Source organism: Pteropus alecto, unplaced genomic scaffold, assembly GCF_000325575.1.
Source record: "Pteropus alecto unplaced genomic scaffold, ASM32557v1 scaffold131, whole genome shotgun sequence".
In the NCBI taxonomy this organism is placed as follows: Eukaryota; Metazoa; Chordata; class Mammalia; order Chiroptera; family Pteropodidae; genus Pteropus; species Pteropus alecto.
Window position 1 is genome coordinate 22442809 of NW_006434709.1, and position 16448 is coordinate 22459256.

General features: G+C 47.5%; 1 non-coding gene and 1 pseudogene across 1 annotated transcript; one reads left to right on the forward strand and one right to left on the reverse strand.

The window, feature by feature from the left end:
• The first annotated feature begins 3663 nt into the window (after positions 1-3663).
• LOC112478015 lies at positions 3664-3782 on the forward strand (annotated as a pseudogene).
• Positions 3783-15115: 11333 nt separating this feature from the next.
• Positions 15116-15208, reverse strand: TRNAI-UAU. The gene is given in 2 exon segments: positions 15116-15151; positions 15171-15208. It is a non-coding gene; the product is annotated as a tRNA-Ile (tRNA).
• Positions 15209-16448: the final 1240 nt, after the last annotated feature.

Sequence of the window (16448 nt, forward strand, 5' to 3'; positions counted from 1 at the left end):
TGAGAAGAAAGAGAGCATAGGAAGGGACAAAGAGATGGAGAGATCTAAGGAGGACAAAGGAGAAAGGGAGAGGGAGAAACAAAGGGTAGGAGGAGGCATTGCCCAGACCGGAGCAAAGAGTTGAGCCCCCAGGAGGACCCCAGCCCATCAAGAATGTCTTGTCCCAAAATGTGGCTCCCACACATTCATAGACGCACTGCTGGTCGGGCAAGCACCTCAGAGGCCTGCTGTCCAGCCCCTCCTTTCTCTCCCACAGGGTTAGTATTCAGTCTACTCTAAGAAGACTTGGAGCGTGTGTCAGATAACACTGGAGACTTTGGGCTGGGGCGGGGGTGGAAGGAGCAGAAGCTCCATGCAGCTGGGAGGGTCACAGGAAAGTGAGGGAGGTGGTGGGAAGGCCTGCTGGCCAGGCTTCTGGGGGACTTCCACGTGGAGGAGCAGCTGTATGAAGTGATATGTTATGAGAGGCCATCTGAAGGGGCTCCATCCCCGGAGAGCTTGTCAGCAGAGTTTGGGTGTGGACGCGAATGACCCTCCTTACTGCCTGGCAGAAACAGGGTCTTCGGTGTCCATCGTACAGACATTTCTATTTTGCCCGATTGCAGTGGTACGAATCTAGGGGAGCCATCCTTGGGGTCCCTGGAGTGTTTGAAGAGACCCAAAGAAATCATGATCAGCTCCTAGAAAGCCTTCCGCCTTCACCAGTCCCAGGGCTTGCCAATCGTTTCCGCTTTGCCGGGTGATAAGTCACACCTGCACCCGGGGCTTGGCGAGCAGTTGGAAGCTTTGAAGCAGGAGTGGGTGAAGAATCTGCTTCTGGCAATAGAAGGTTCTGGAAGATAGTGCCCACCATCTGGGCTGCTTGAGAAATCTGGCCCAGGCGCCCAAGACTAAGAAACTGGATTTCGCAAAATGTTGTAACTAGGTGTGGAGGGCACGTTGCATTCTGGCTGCCTCCCTTGCTTGGAGTAACCATGCACATCCCACCCCCCACCAACTCTAGGAGTCCTGGTGGGCCTTCTGTCTATCACAGGGCTCCCCAGTGTTCACCCCTCAAAACAAAGTTTGAGCCCTACGTGTCTGCCCTTGGACTTCCCAGTTGTAGAACCCAATACAGGTTTTCCCCACTATCCAAAAGTAGAACATTCCTATGAAGCCTTTCCCAAGCCAAAACAGCATAATGGGAAGAAACAATTACCGTTAATTTATGTCTTTATTCCATTCGCCACAATCGAAAAGTTTAATTACAGTCCGGTTTTACGCAGGAAGTTACACCCTTACAAGCTCTTGGGCTTTTCTGATACCTTAGGACACATCTTGCTAATGATGCACAAAATAAATCGCGATAAAGCACAGACCCTCACAGACGGAGCTCCAGGCTGTGACGTTGATGCTGAGATGCGGAGGGTCGTTCCCAAGGGAGGAGCTCTCACTGCTCCTCCAACCGCTGCCACACCGCAAATGCTGAGCCCTGTTTTTGCTTTTTGCCTTTTTTCCTAAAAGTGAAAATCCTCTTTAGATTTTTTTTTTGGTTAGCAAAACAGGTACAAATATAGGGCTTGTAGGTCTTTTGGAAAAGCAAAGTACGTAACATGGACTTTCAAAAATTGGGGGAGACCTGTATAGGCTTTTTGCTTCACTTTTTGCTCCAAATCCAGGTTCAAACCAGTTCGAATTGGTCTCCTGTCACTTGCAGCTGCCAACACCTCACTTGATACGTTAGGCTAATAACTGAATGTGCTTCAAACCGAAGAACTGAATCGGAGCGAGAATAAGTCTTCCAAGGGACAGAGTTCCAGAGACCTTTAGGAGACATGCACAAGGGGCCTCTGCCAGGCCAGTGCAGGAGGCCTGGGAGCCGTCATGCCCCTAGAGATGGCAGGCGAGAGGCGCCCTGCTCTGAGGCCCACACTTCAGAGGGTCCACATTTCACACACACACACACACACACACACACATGGGCATATGCACAATTAAAGAACACACGGAGACCTCTGTCTCCTGGGATCCAGCACTCAGCACTGGCACAGTACGATCTCTAACCCTAAACATCCATTGTCATGAGTGACACCATTGAAGTGCCCGGGAAACGCTCCTCCACATCCTTGGTGTTATGCCCTTGAATCAAAAGGAGACTGTGTCTAAATGCTGTCCACACTTGTGGGTTATCCTGCTACTGAAATCAGAGATGGGCCTTGCTCTGGAGTGTGGGGAGGACTGACAGTGGAAGCACTGAGGTAAGAGAAAAGACATTGATTTATCAAATCCTTCCTCTCAGGCAGCAAGAACGAAATAAAAATAGCATGTCCCAGTAGTGGCAAGCATGCGTTCTCTTGCTTCTCTTTGTGGTTCCAGAGGTACTCACAGTTAAGCACAATATTTGCTACAGTTGCATGTGGCAGCGAAGGAGCATTTTCCGATATAAATAATTCATAATCCTCCTACATTTGCATATATGCAGGTCAAGATGTAACATGAATGAAGTATGATACTGATTCTTTACATTGGCAGCTAGGCAGACACAAAACACCTCTAGAAATGTAAAAGATGTAATTTTTATTAAAACGTTTACTGATATTTCATTCAATTTTCAAGACTAAAATTAAAAATTTAGCTTTATTTAAATATGTCATTTAAAATTTTGTATTAAATAAAACGTATTAGTTATAATTGCCTTGGAATTTTAATAGATAATTTCAAATGGTTTAAAGATAAATAGCTAGCTAAAAATTTACATAAAAAGTAGTTTGAAATTTTGATCTTTTATAATTTAATTTGCACTTTTTATTAAAGTAAAATTTAATTTTTGTACTATTTCAATGATCTGTTGCTGTGTAACTGATTATAAAACTTAGCGGCTTAAAATAAATTATTTTTAACTCTCGCAGTTCTGTGGATTGACTGGTTCAGCGGCCACTGGGGGTGGGGGGCTTCTTGTGTCATTGCAGTTCCATGGCAGCAGGGTATGGAGTCAAGTGCCAGTTCAAGTGGCCTGTACACCCAAGATGGCAGCATCTCTGCTCTCCGAACTGGTGCTTCAGCTAGGATGGTTAGAATGAGCGCAGTCTAGCTGACTATATTGTTATTTCCATGTGACCTTTCCACACAGCTAGCTGGACTTCCTCAGAGCGTGGCAGTATCAGAGAAATCAGACTTTGTACGTGGTGGCCAACTTATTCCAGAGCAAGCATCTGAGAGACCCAGGGGGAAGCCAAAACGCTTCCTAGGACCTATCCTCGGAAATCATGCAGCATCACTATCATTGCTTTCTATGGGCTTAAAATTAGTCACAGCCCAAATTCAAAAGGACTATGCAATGTCACGAATTCCAGGAGGTGTGGTTTACTGGGAGCTAGCTTTGAAGACCAAGTACCGCTTTCTGCCCTCTGGCCCCCATTGAATCCCATCCCTCACACATTCAAAATACGCTCACTCTCTGAGTCTGTGAAATCATCAGGCTTAGGCTCCAAATCCAGGACCTTGACACCTAAGTCAGGTCTAGTGCAGAGGAGCCCCTCAGGTGTGGCCCCATGAAGACGGCACCTCTTGATCTAAAGATCTGTGAATTAAAGAGTCAAGTTATCTTCCCCCAAACCCAACACACAATGAAGAGGTAGGCACAGAATAACTGCACTAGATACTCCCATTCAAAAAGGAGGAGAAGTCTACGGCCGTGCCACCTTGAACAAGCCCAATCCCATCTAATCTCGGAAGCTAAGTAGGGTCGAGCCTGGTTAGTACTTGGATGGGAGACCACCTAGGAAGACCAGGTGCTGTAAGCATAAAAAATAAGGGTTTGTAAACTGACAAGGCCCTTGCAATCTGTGAGGCCAACCAAGGGTTGCCTCGCCTAAAAAATAAAAAATAAAAAAAATTTTAAAAAAGGGGAGAAATGTGTGCAAAGTGATTCCGAAATCTTACCAGTTCCTTCTTTAGGGCCTGATCCTGCTGTCTGGGAGAGGTCGTCCATGGCTGTTGGCTCCACAATCTGAGTTATCCTTCCTTTCCCAAAAGAAATGGTCAGCGTTTGTAGCCAAATAGATTTTTTCACCTTGCTTCCTCCCCTTAAAAAGGTCTCTTTTCATTTTTAACTGTCTCTGTCATTTTCAACTCAAACTAATATAATTCCTCTAAAAAAATTATGGGTTTGTAATACATCAAATTATAACCTACCCCATCAGACAAAAGCCACACTTCTATTTCTTTCCAAAAAGACCTTTCTCCCCTGACACCATCTGTGAGGTTGCTGTGGGATTCTTAGTCCTGCTGTCCAGAAGAGAGGATCTAAGATGTGTGGCCTTAACATTCTTAAAAGCCCTGTTGTCTATCCAAAGGTCTAAAAACTTGCCTTTCCATTTTTCTTAGCAAAGGGTCTTATAGCCACTTTATCTTTATCTTCAACTGAAGCAATATTTTACTGGTGAGGCTGTGGATGTCTGTGAGATAGACTGGAAGAATAGCTGGTCATTATGTGTGCAGGCTCTGAGGCCAGACTGCCTGGGCTTGAATCCCAAGTTTACCAATTACCAGCTTTGTGACCTTGAGCTGTCATTTCTATGTGACTCAATTCACCCATCTGTTAATTGGGATAAATTACAATATGTACTTCATGAGAGTGGTGTAAGGATTCAATTGCTTAATCTTCTTGTATACTGTTAGAACAATGCCTGCTGTGTAATAAATTTCCAATAAGTGTTAGTTATAATTACTACATGTGACTGTATATCCACATCTACAGATGTAGATTCAAGTGCTTCTATGTAAAGGCTGATGGGTATCTCTCTGTCTCTGAGTATGAGAAGGTCCACGTCTGAATGTCTGTGTCTATGTGTGTTTGGGTATAGGAGACCTTCTGTGTATCCAGTGATAACAGTGGCTGGCATTCATTTCATGTTTACTGTGTCAGGCACTACTCGGAGAGTTCTACAGGTATTCAATGGAAACACACGTGAATGTGGAGAGCTGAGCACGTGTCCGGCCACGTGTGCCAGTGAGTGCCTGTGAGGGTGGCCTGTTAGCCCTGAGTTGTGTAAGAGGTGAAGACAAGTACCACGTCCTGCCTGATGATAGCACTGAAGGGGGCCAGTAAATTATATCCACTCCCACCTCCTTTCCCAGGCTCCCAGTTAGCTTGAATTGCCTGAGTCTTTATTCCTTCAATAGGAAAGCAAATGAGGAGCCTGGAGAGGAGCCCACCAATCACAGCCTTCCTTTCATCCTATGACAGCCTTGGTCTTGCCTTGGCCTTGCCTTGGCCTGGGGGAGCTCAGGCAAGATTCCTGGACTGGGCCATCTTTTCACAGTGCCATTTTTTGCTGAGTGGCATCTACTTCTGACTCACCGTGTATCTTCCCTGGAAGGACACCAGCAAGACAGTGAATTCCCATTATGGATAAAGCCTTCACATTCTACCTGTTATGTTTCCTTTGCTTCCATTATCCAACATTGGTAATAGTTCAAACATAAAAGGATATTTGAAAATTTTATGCATGTGCTTTTCTTCCTTGCCTATATGAGTACGTGATCTTCATCTTCCTGGACCATAGGCATCCATCTCTGGCTGACGAAAGACTTGGATGAAGGTTTGACATAGGCAGGATGCACAGAAGAAAAAATGCAGTAATGCTTGGCATCTGACATGCAAAAGAGGGTTCTGTGGCAGGTCAAAAGTCTTTCCAACCACACTATTTTCTTGAGAGCACATTTCCTGGACATCTTCATCTCTCTCCTTGGACGTGACCATGGAGTTTTACGCAATGAATGCCCAGGCAAGAAGAAGACACACTTCGGTTCTCTCCTTCCTGCCCAGAGGATGGAGGGAAGGGACAGGGGGAAAGCAACCAGGGAGATCAGGCAGTCGGATCTGGCTTTGCTCCAGGTAGGAAACCCTAGAATGAGAGGCTTGGCCCAACCTAGGAGGAAGCAGCATCTCAGGCTTCTCAGAACCAACCAAATCCACCGAGCTGCCTCCAACACCAGGATTCTGGGGTAAGGCAGAGGAGCCTCAGAAGTTCAGCTTCGCAAGCCAACTTCAGTTCCCACAGGCCTGGCTGCAGAACTGTGAGCCAGCAGGCCATCCAGGGCCGTGGGAACAGTGAGGAGACCCACAGGGGAGGAGAGGGATGCTATGGGTAGGTGGCAGACCCTGTGGGAAGCAGCCAGGAAGAACCTAGGTGCAGTGGGCATCCCGGAGACTGTAGCCAGACCAGGAGGGACCAGACCATGAGTTACACAAACAGCTTCAAGTGCATTTCAAGGCCAGCAGGGATAGGAACCTTACCTGGAAACATGAGGACACCACACCCCAGGATCCCAACTCCTTACTCCTGCCAGATGTCGCATAAGCTGCCCTTGTCTGTCCACATACCTCAACATCATCTCGGTGGGAGAAGCTAGGGAAGGCAATCTGATAACTGAGCACTTTCATCCAAGAGAAGCAAAACGTCACTTAACAGGACAGACTAACCTGGGTCCCATGAAGTTCAAACCACATCGAACACTTCATTATTCTCCTCACTAATCCTCAGGTAGGGGTTGGGAGAAATGCCAGGTTAGTTATAGACTAATAAATAAGGAAATTACTGTTTTTCCACACAGACGAATTGAAGCGTGAGTTAAATTTTCATCCTCGTTGCATACACAAAAATAGAGGACCCACCCCTGCCCCCATTAAAATGCCAGCTCGCCATTCCGACTAAAGACAAAGACCCTAGCAAGGGACAAGTCCTGGCCTCTGGATCCCAAATTGCCTCCTCCAGGTGGTTTGGGACAGGTCAGGGCAGAACAGGACAAGGCTTCCTTTCAGCCCAAGTGCTCAAACCAGCTTTCAGGGGCACACACATCGGGTCTCCTCCCCCTACATTATCTGTGCTTTTGGGGGAGAAAAAAACAAGGTTTTAATTCTTTTTCCAGGCCTTTTTCATCTAGGATATTGAGGATCCCAGACCTGGCTGCTGTCTCAGAATTTGTTGAGATCCTTCCTTCCTCAGGGAGGTGGGGACATGAATTGAGTGAGGTCCAAAGTCTTATCTTTGACTGGCGTGTGTTGGGGTGGGGGGAGATAGGGTGTGGGCGGTTATCAGCATATGCAGAGGGTGATGCTACCACCTGCTGGAGCCTCAGGGAAAAACAATTCAGCTGGAGAACCATGTTCCACCGGTCTTGGGTGGAACCGCCTCAGAATCTTGCACTCAGGTGATTCACTTTCTTTTTCCCAGAACAACGCTTCACCTATTCCTTTATTTGGTCACCTAGTTTGCTGGTTGGACCAAGATCATCATCTCATTTTATGGATGAGAAAACTGATGCTCAATGAAGAGCAGAATGCCATCTGAAGTCACATGACCGGGGATGGCTTGAAAGCAACATTTAGTCTCCTGCCACCCAGCGAAGACTATATCCCCTCCTCAGTGCTCAGGACTAGGGTGTCCTTTTATGGACAAGATCGATAGGGCCGCCCCCAACATCTAGGGAGGTGGCGTGAGGGGAGGAGGGCATCTACATCCTCCTGCTGGGACTGAGGGGCCTGAGGCACGAGCAGCAATAATGACCCTGCCGTTAGTTCAGGGCCTGATGTATGCACCCAGAGGCTTTGTGTTTAAGACCTCACACACACATTACCACACAGGCCATTTCAGTTCCTTGGGAGCCATGTTCTGAAATGCCACAAGGGCAGGCTGGCTGCCAGGGGGACCTGGCTGATTCCTGCCCTGATTCACTGGGCTCCTCCACATCCCAGAAGGCCAGCCCCCACCTTGGTCCCTGTTCAGAATTCTCCGTCTTATGGCCTCTCTAGTTTCCTTGTCCCCAGGGTCTGGATTCCAGTTCAGCCCTGCTGCCTGGTGGGCAAGACTCCCCAAGTTTCAGGCTGTCCTCCAAAATTGCCCAGATTTCCTACATTTGGCTCTCCTATGCTTGGGGACGCCTGCATCTCAGACCAGCTGACAAGAACACCCAGCCTATGAACAGAGTCTGCCCCACCCCCATTCTGGGTCCCCATAGCAGGGTCAGTGCCCCTAAGCCCTCTTCTCCAGCTGGGAGGGTCCAATTCCAGACGCTGGCACCGCTCGGCCTGCTTGTCCTGCCATGAATAACTGCCAAATGGGGAGAGAGTCAGAACCAGGGCCCGGGACTGAGGCCAACTGGCCTCCAAAAGCCTGACCCTCAGGTAGCCACAGCAGTCCTCAGCTCACCTCATAATCACATCACTAACGGGAACATCTCTGAGATGGATTCGAGAGCAAAATATGAAGCCATGAAAAGGCAATTAAAGAAAAAGACTATTTAACTGATCTCAGAAAGGGCAATGCTTTTCTAGGCAGAGAAGAGATCATACAGGGAAAGACATAGCTTGATAAAAGCTGAGACTTCTGCAATCAAAAATATCTCAAACAAAGGCAAGCCAGCCTCAAGAGAAGCATTTTTGCAACACAAAGGGTGACACCCTTAACACATTTTTTTCCCATGAATTGTCTTTTAATGTCCTTGCTGCTTTTCTGTTGGGAGCATTAGGTTGTTTGTTTGCTGGTATATTAAACAGGAAAGGTTACTTATTCTGAACCCTTTGAATTTGGAACCTGCGAGTGTGTTACCAATTAAATTTTAAAAATGACATTTTAAATATAAATCAAACAAAATATTTTAATTGAGTCTATGTGAACAGTTGGTGAATGAACGTTTAATGTAAAAAGAATTCCTAAGAGAAATTTTTGCTACAGCCCTCAGCCCAGAGACCAGGGAAAGTCAATTGTAAGGCTGGCTAAGTTTGTCTCCAGCAGCCTCATCCTCTGCTTTCTGCTTCCTTGTCTTACTTCCAAGCACCCCTGTTTCCAAAAGCTGCCCTCTTCCTCACTCTTCCCCCACTTGGGGTACCCAGGACCCCTGGTTCTTCCAGCCCAGGCCTTTGCTTGGCCAAAACAATCTGTAGGACAGAAAAAGTACCTCTTCCCTGCCCAAGCCCATACCCACCCACACCGACCACGGGAGAGCAAGTACACTTTTCCCGATGTGTTTCGAACACTCTGGGAGATGATTCGGGCCAGTGCTATCGGCCCATTACTCTCAAGACAGCAGTCCCCGCTCCTCCTCCTGACAGCTGTGCTCAGCAGTCACCCTCACTGCCAGGACTCTGCGTTGGCCCAAGCCTTCTCTTCTCCAGGCCTCCCGCCTTTCTCTCCTCTCTCTTCTTGGCCTGCAGAGCCGAGGAAAGGCAGAAAGCTATGGACAAGCCCGGCTGCCCTACAGGCTGCAAGTAAAATAAGGCTCAGCGGCTGGTGCTGGGGCTGGCCCCACTGAGGTGACCGTGCAAGGGAAGACGTCTAAGACAGAGCCACAGCGCCACCTTGTGGTGGAGTGCAATCTGTGCAGCCAGGCCCAACCAGCTCAAGAAACTTCCTGGGTTTCTTCCTTAACTATCCCACTGTCTAGTGGGTGGGGGTCTTCCCTAGACCCCAGGAGAGCCCCATCCCTGGGGACTTAAAGACAACTGGTAAGCTGAGGTCCCAACCACATCTCTGAACCCCCACAGCAAAACAATAGAAAAGGTCTGGGCTTCCGTATCAGGCCGACTTTGTCACTCCCACCCCCTCTATGATCCACAGATGTCTGAGCCTGGGCAATTATATAACCTCATGAACTTCAGTGCCCCACCTCTAAAATGGGAGCAATAAAAAGGCTGCTGAGAAATAGATTAGGTAATAAAGTTCCTAGAGCAGCGGCTGGCCCATTGCTAGTATTCAAGAAACGATGGTTTCCTTTTCCTTCTGTCTGGTCCAGATGCCTGAGAAACCCAGACTTACTCAAAGGCAGGGATGAGGAGACAGTTAAAACCCAAAGCCTAAGATGAGAAGCATTTCTACCTCGGTTCCTCCAAGGAACCAGCCCCAGTTGCTTCATCTGACTACTCTTTGCCTCTCTGAACCCCTTCGGTTAAGGTGACCAACTTACCTACTTTGCCAGGAACTAAGGGATTTTTAGGGAGCAAGGAACTGTCGGTGCTAAAACCGGGGGTGTCCCGGGCCAACCTGGATGACTTGATCACCCAGTCCTTATCTTTCCTCACACTCCAGTTCTAGGACTTCACAGAATCACTGGGCTGTAGCCCAGGAACCTGCAATATAACACTCCCCAGGTGATTCTTATAAACACCAAGTCACTGCCCTGGCACCCCCTGTGTTTTCTCATTGGCTTCTGGTGGGAGCATTAGTCTTCAACTAGGCAGGAAGCCGCCTGGGGCACACGGCACACAGTGATGCGACCTTGGAAAGACTGAAGAAATGCCTAAAAACCAGGCTCCAGACCTGCATCTGCATAATAAACCAGCAGCAATGGGACACGTGTTCTCTACTCAGCTTTAGAGTTTGCGCCCATGTGTTATTCCTCTATTATTGTTCCATTCATTCATTAAGTATCTGTTGAGCACCTATTGGCTTGGCACAGTTGGAATTTATATCTTAATGATAGGAGATAAACACTTACCATTTTTATAAACACTATAATTATAGATAGTAATAAACATTGCTATACTACATTCAAAGGCATCCCTGAAGAGACAATATTTGAACCCTGAAAACTGAGGAGCCGGCCACGCTAAGATTTGGGTGAAGGTGTTCCAGGCGAAAGAATGGACATTGCAAAGGTCTTGAGGCACAAACAAGGAATAGAATGACTAGAGCGGCTAGAACATAGTAAGCCAGGACAAAGTGTCCGGAGCTGAGGTTGGTGAGGTGGGCAGGGACCAGTTCAGACATGTGGGGCCTTCTGGACCACTGTAGCCCTTTGCATTTTATTCTGCATGCAATGGAAAGCCATCGATGGTTTTAGCAAGAAAATGACAGGATCTGATTTGTATTATTAAAGGCTCATTTAGGCTTCTGTGAGGGGATGCTGGAGAAGGACAAGAAGTGGAAGTAGGGAGTTAGTTGAGAGGCTACTGTAATAGTCCAAGCAGAGGACATAAACTGTAGATGGAGAGAACTGCAAGGATTCAGGATACATTTGGGAGGGAAGATTTGCTGATGGATTAGACATAGGTGGGAGCAAAAGAGTACAATGCAGGCTGCCTCCTAAGCTTTTTCTGAGGACCCAGGTGAATGGATGAAAGAACCATTCTGTGAGATGAAGAACTTGTTAAAGGATGCCTTGAGGATGGAATTAGCCAAATTCTGTGGGAAATTCTATAGGTCAACTAATAAATACCATAAAAGGGAGTAGGAAGAGATGGAATTGGTATAAATTTTAAAAGGCTTTAAAAACCAACTGTAAAAATAAGTGTGGAAATTTGAAAACAGACTAGGTATTAGATGATGCAGAGGCATTTTTATTAATCTTGTTGGGTCTAATAATGATACTGTGGTTTATACATTTTGTTAAAAAGTGGTTAGCCGTTGGGTATACATACTGGGTATACATTTACAAGTTAAACTATATCTGAGATTTCCTTTAAAATATTACAGTGACAGTGCAGGGGTAAGAAATGAGATAGATGAAAGAACACTGACAATTCTTGAAAGTGTGATCGATGGATACGTGGGTTCAATATACCATTTTCTCTACTTTGGGGTGTATGTGAAACGTTCCATAATAAAGAGCTGGGGTTTTGTTTTGTTGAATTTTAAATAGACTGTGTTCATACGGATCACAGCCCTCAGGCTGTGTTCTGACCTACTGAGAGTTCAACAGTATTCCCTCCCTTTATCCACATGGAGGCCACATGCTCCATGTCTGTAGGGCACAAATGAGAGAAACGAGTCAGGGGTTAAGAAAACAGCAAAGCAAGTGGGGGCGGCAGCGGCAGCGGGCACCCACCTCTGTGTTGGGCATTGCCTGCGTTGGTGGGGCTGTGGCAAAGGGAAGGTCACATGCCCATCCAACGGGGGCAGCCAGTGTCGCCGTGTGGGAATAAGGGACCCAGGTGGCCAATTCTTCTGATTTTTCATTAGAAAGTTGAAATCTGGACATTTCAGTAAAATCTCCCAGTATGTAGGCAAATGATTTTTTTAAAAATTTTAAACATTTTGCAAGTCAAACATTTGCCAGTGCTAGAAAGCCAAACAAAACCTGTCTGGAAGCTAGATTTATTCCACAGATTGCTGTTTTGTGACCTCTGACTTCACACCATGTCATACATTATATAGTAATGCTTTAATAATTGGTTGACATTCTCAGCAGTTGGGTCACACAGCTGGAACAGCTGAGGCTGCACAGATCATAAATCCCAAGATCCTTTACATGCAAACAGCTGTCAAGCCAGGCATCCCCCACACCGAACTGTGAACTGAACATGGGCTTACTATTTTCTCTATCAAATTGCATGTTGTCATTTGTCAGAAACTTTTGTCTCTGGATTGGCTCTACTCTTCCTCTAAATTCTACTGAATTTGCACTCCCTTCCAGCTTTGTAGCACACACTTTTAATAAACCTGTCTTTATCCAAGCCATCTCCAAAGCTCATATCAGTCTGGTGTATGTCGGGCTTCTCTCCTGCTCGATATCAACTATAACTTCAACCTACCTTCCAAGTTAAGTTCATTCATCTCATATTTACCCATATTCCTCCTTGAAGCCACCATACTTTATATACAAGTCTAATCCACTAGACTTATGGTGATGATTATACCACCTCCTTACATGTGTATAGTACTTTATGGTTTTTAAAGTATATAGTCCCACAATTTTCTGATTTGATCTTTTCGCCCATCTTGACCTTAAAAAATCCTATCACTATCACGTTTAGATGTTGGACAAATCTGGCAATAGTCTATTAGTTTGTTTGTTTGTAACCCAGTAATAATTTCCTAGCTGGGGATTTCTAGATTAAATAGAGTAAAGGCAACTAATTTAGCATCCTTCCTTCTCAACTCACTATCTCACCAGAAAAATAGTTCTCCAAACCATCACCATTCCAGTAATAACCAATGGAGACAGAAACAATATTTAAGAGGAATAATGTTATAACCAAAAGAGTTGACAAGAAATGGAATGGGATGCCTTGTGAGGAAACGACATTTTGATACTAGACATTTTCAAATAGGAGCTGGAGTTTTGTAGAAGGGATTCCAACATACATAGGAATGGGGCAGAATGATCTTTCATTAATTTATTTCTGTCTATGTGGGGAATCTGCTCTGTGCTCAGCTCTCAGAAGTACTGGACCAGTTCTTGCAGGTGAGTACCCTCTGAAGGTCAGAAAGTACAGTTGGCAAATCAAATTTTTTTATAAGCTGTACATTTTAAAATTAATTCCCTTTTTAAAAGCAGTTTTCTGCAAATTTTCTTTAAAATGCCAACCTTTTCTCCAGCATTTAAAAATGGAGAGAATCCACACCATGGAATATTATTCAGCCATAAAAAAAATAAAAATAAAAAATGAAGTATTAATGCAGAGTAGGGAATGGATGAATCTCGAAAACATTAAGCTAACTGGAAGAAGCTTGTCACAAAAGACCACAAAACCTATAATTCCATTCACATGAAAGTCTACAATACAGAAATGTATAGAGACAGAAAGCAGATTAGTGGTTACTTAGGGCTGGGGTGGTTAGAGGGATGCTAAAAGCTACAGGGTTTCTTACTGAGGTGATGAAAAGTTCTAAAATTAACTGGCGATGAAAATGTTCTACAATTGACTGATGATGGTTGCTGGCTATACTAAAATCCATTGACGTGTACACTTCAAATAGGTGAATTGTATGGTATGTAAATCATATCTCAATAAAACTGTTTTAAAAAATTATAAGTAAACTTTTTTTTTTTTTTTAATGGATAGATATTTGTTTCCAGGGCTAGGCTAGATTTCTAAAAGGGAGTTCTCACCATCTGAGGATGAGCCTGTGACAGACTGGTTGGGTGTAGAACTGGCCCCATGTTAGGTGAGTGGGAGGTCTTTCTCACACTTCGCTAGGCACAAGGTTCCCCTTTCTGAAGCTGAGGCCGGGGTTAGGAGCTGTGGAGACTTGACAAGAGCTCCATCCTCCACCCACGTTCTCTGAGCTTTCTAGGTCTTGCCTCTCACCACTCCGGGTAGTATTTCCAACCCAGGATTTAACTACTATCATGTCCATAAAAACAACTAAAATCATTCTTTGGGGAGAAAGCGTCCGGGAGGCTTCCCACCCCAACTAAACTTGTTCCTCTACTTCATTCACAACTCCTGGGGATATGGGGCACCCATCCAATCATTGGCAAAGCAGACCATCACCTCAGAGTAATATTCAGTGCTGGCTTCAAAAACCAGCTGGCCATCCAGGGGGGTCGGGGGACAGATTTCCTACCCCGCCTTGGGGGTAGGACTTAGAAACCTGGGGTTTATGGTATGCATGAAAGGAAACCCGCCACTTGGATGTTACTAGAAAACGCCTGCTCTCTGTCTGCCAGCGAGTTCCACCACTCTAGATTGGCACCAGGGAGAAGGGGCACAGGAAGGGGAGAGGGAGGCGCCCTAGGCACATTTCCCAAACCCTACGAATCCACCCAGGGAGGCCTAAGCACCTGAGTAAGGAAGGGCCCGCGGTCCAGGGGGTCTCCGCAGATCCGAGGGAGGGGTAATGACCAGCAATTACTAGTTAAAAAAGGGGGAAGCGGCTGCTTCACTTGAGCCCCCGCGCTGGGCCTTGGGCCCCAACTCAAAGGAGCGGTGGCCGGGCTTGGGCCCCGCCGCCCAGCGCAAGCCGCGCGGCGCCCGGCCCTGGGCGAGGGGCATCGGCTGGGTACCCGGGGCTCGTCCAGGAGCCGAGAGCTCCGGCACGCCCCATAGAGTGGAGCACCGGCATTTTCGATCTGGACGCCCAAGGTTCGCCCCATCACCGGTGCAGCACCCCGCGGCCTGCCGCCCGTATCCCCCGTACTGTGGCCTGGGACTGGGTGCTATCAAAGGAAACGCCGAAGACGACAACTATGAGGGATCAGTCGGTAAACGGCCAGGTTCCGGCAGCTGGGTGGTGTGCGGGGGAAACAAGCCTCTTGGTAAGAAGCTCCAATGCAAGCGGCTTCCTGCCGACGGCGAAGCGGGCTGTGCGCACTGAGGAATCTGAGACAGGAACTGAGATGGCTAAAGGGAGAGTAACTCGTTCCTTGGGGCAGGGAGATAAAAGGGGGTTTCCGGTATCCAAAATGGTCGTGCTCCAGGTGAGGCTCGAACTCACAACCTCGGCATTGCTCTGCATGTACTGCTGTATAAGTACCGCGCGCTAACCGATTGCGCCACTGGAGCTCCGCTTAGCCGCCTTCGCGATGGCTCTATCAGGGTTCACCCGGCCCGGTGCGGAGCATGCGCACCCAAAGTTCGTGCGGTTCGGCGGGAACGAACCAGGACCCGAGCCCACCGCAGCTTCCAGCCCGGCGGCCCCCGGCGGAATAAGCCGGGGAATCCTACGAGTCTCCCTCCGGGTTGGAATGGCCGGTTGGCAGGGCCGGGAAGGGCGGGCCGCTGGGGCCTAGAAAGGAGCCCAGCCCGCTTCCCTGCGCAGCGCGGAAGGAGCCGCGGCCGCTGCGCTCTGAAACCACCTCCGCGTCCTTCGTGGAGCTTCGGCCCCCGGGATCGGACCCCGCGGGGAGCAGGCCTAGCCCCCGGAACCCGGCTGGCGGCCGGCGGGCGGGCCTTCTTGCGGTGGTGACGCGGACCGAGGGGTGGGGCAGAGCTGGGCGGCCTCGGCTCACCCGCCGCAGAGGTCCCCGGCTGCCGTCCCCGGCCTAGGGCCCCCGCTTAATCAGTAAGCGGGTGAGCCAGACCCTAGAAGGAGCGGAACCCGCGCCTGCCGAGGAGCCAGGGAGGCCCAGGCCGCGGGTGGGCCGGGGGCGGCCTCTACCGGTGAAGCGCGGGCCCACGACCAAGCTTCTAAGACCGGACGGGGCGGGGTTTCGGCATCTGAGCCTTGAACCCCAAAGGTTTTGCCGGCGGCCTGAGAGGGGTGCTCGGGGGACTCCTGGCAGAAGGAACCTCTCCGAAATTGGGTCAAGCGACGAGAGCGTTCTAGCGACACCATGATAGTCCGGGCCTTAGAGAGGATGCAGGCTAAGCCATGCGTGTGTTGCTGAGCCACAACATGTTTTGTTTAATGTTAAAACTAGTTTCTAACATTTAAAAATCAGGAGGTCACGTACGAGTATCTGCATATCCATTTCCTTTTTAAAAAACAGAAAACGTAAACTTCCCAAGGCAGAATTATGACTGTCCCGTGTCCTAGGCACTTTTGTCTTCATGGGCACCTCCTTGAAAAAAAGAAAAAAAATGTTTTGTATACCTGAAAGTAATATATTGTATGTCAACTGTAATTGACTTTTTAATTAAAAACTTTTAAAATTTTTCTACTGCAAAATAAAGACAAATATAATCCTAACTGGATTTCTCATTACATTCATTTTTTCCTTCTGATTTCAAAAGAATTTAAAATGTAAACATTTTTTTGGTGGGGAGGCTCTAGGCTCTGTGCCTACTGTAATTGATAACTCCG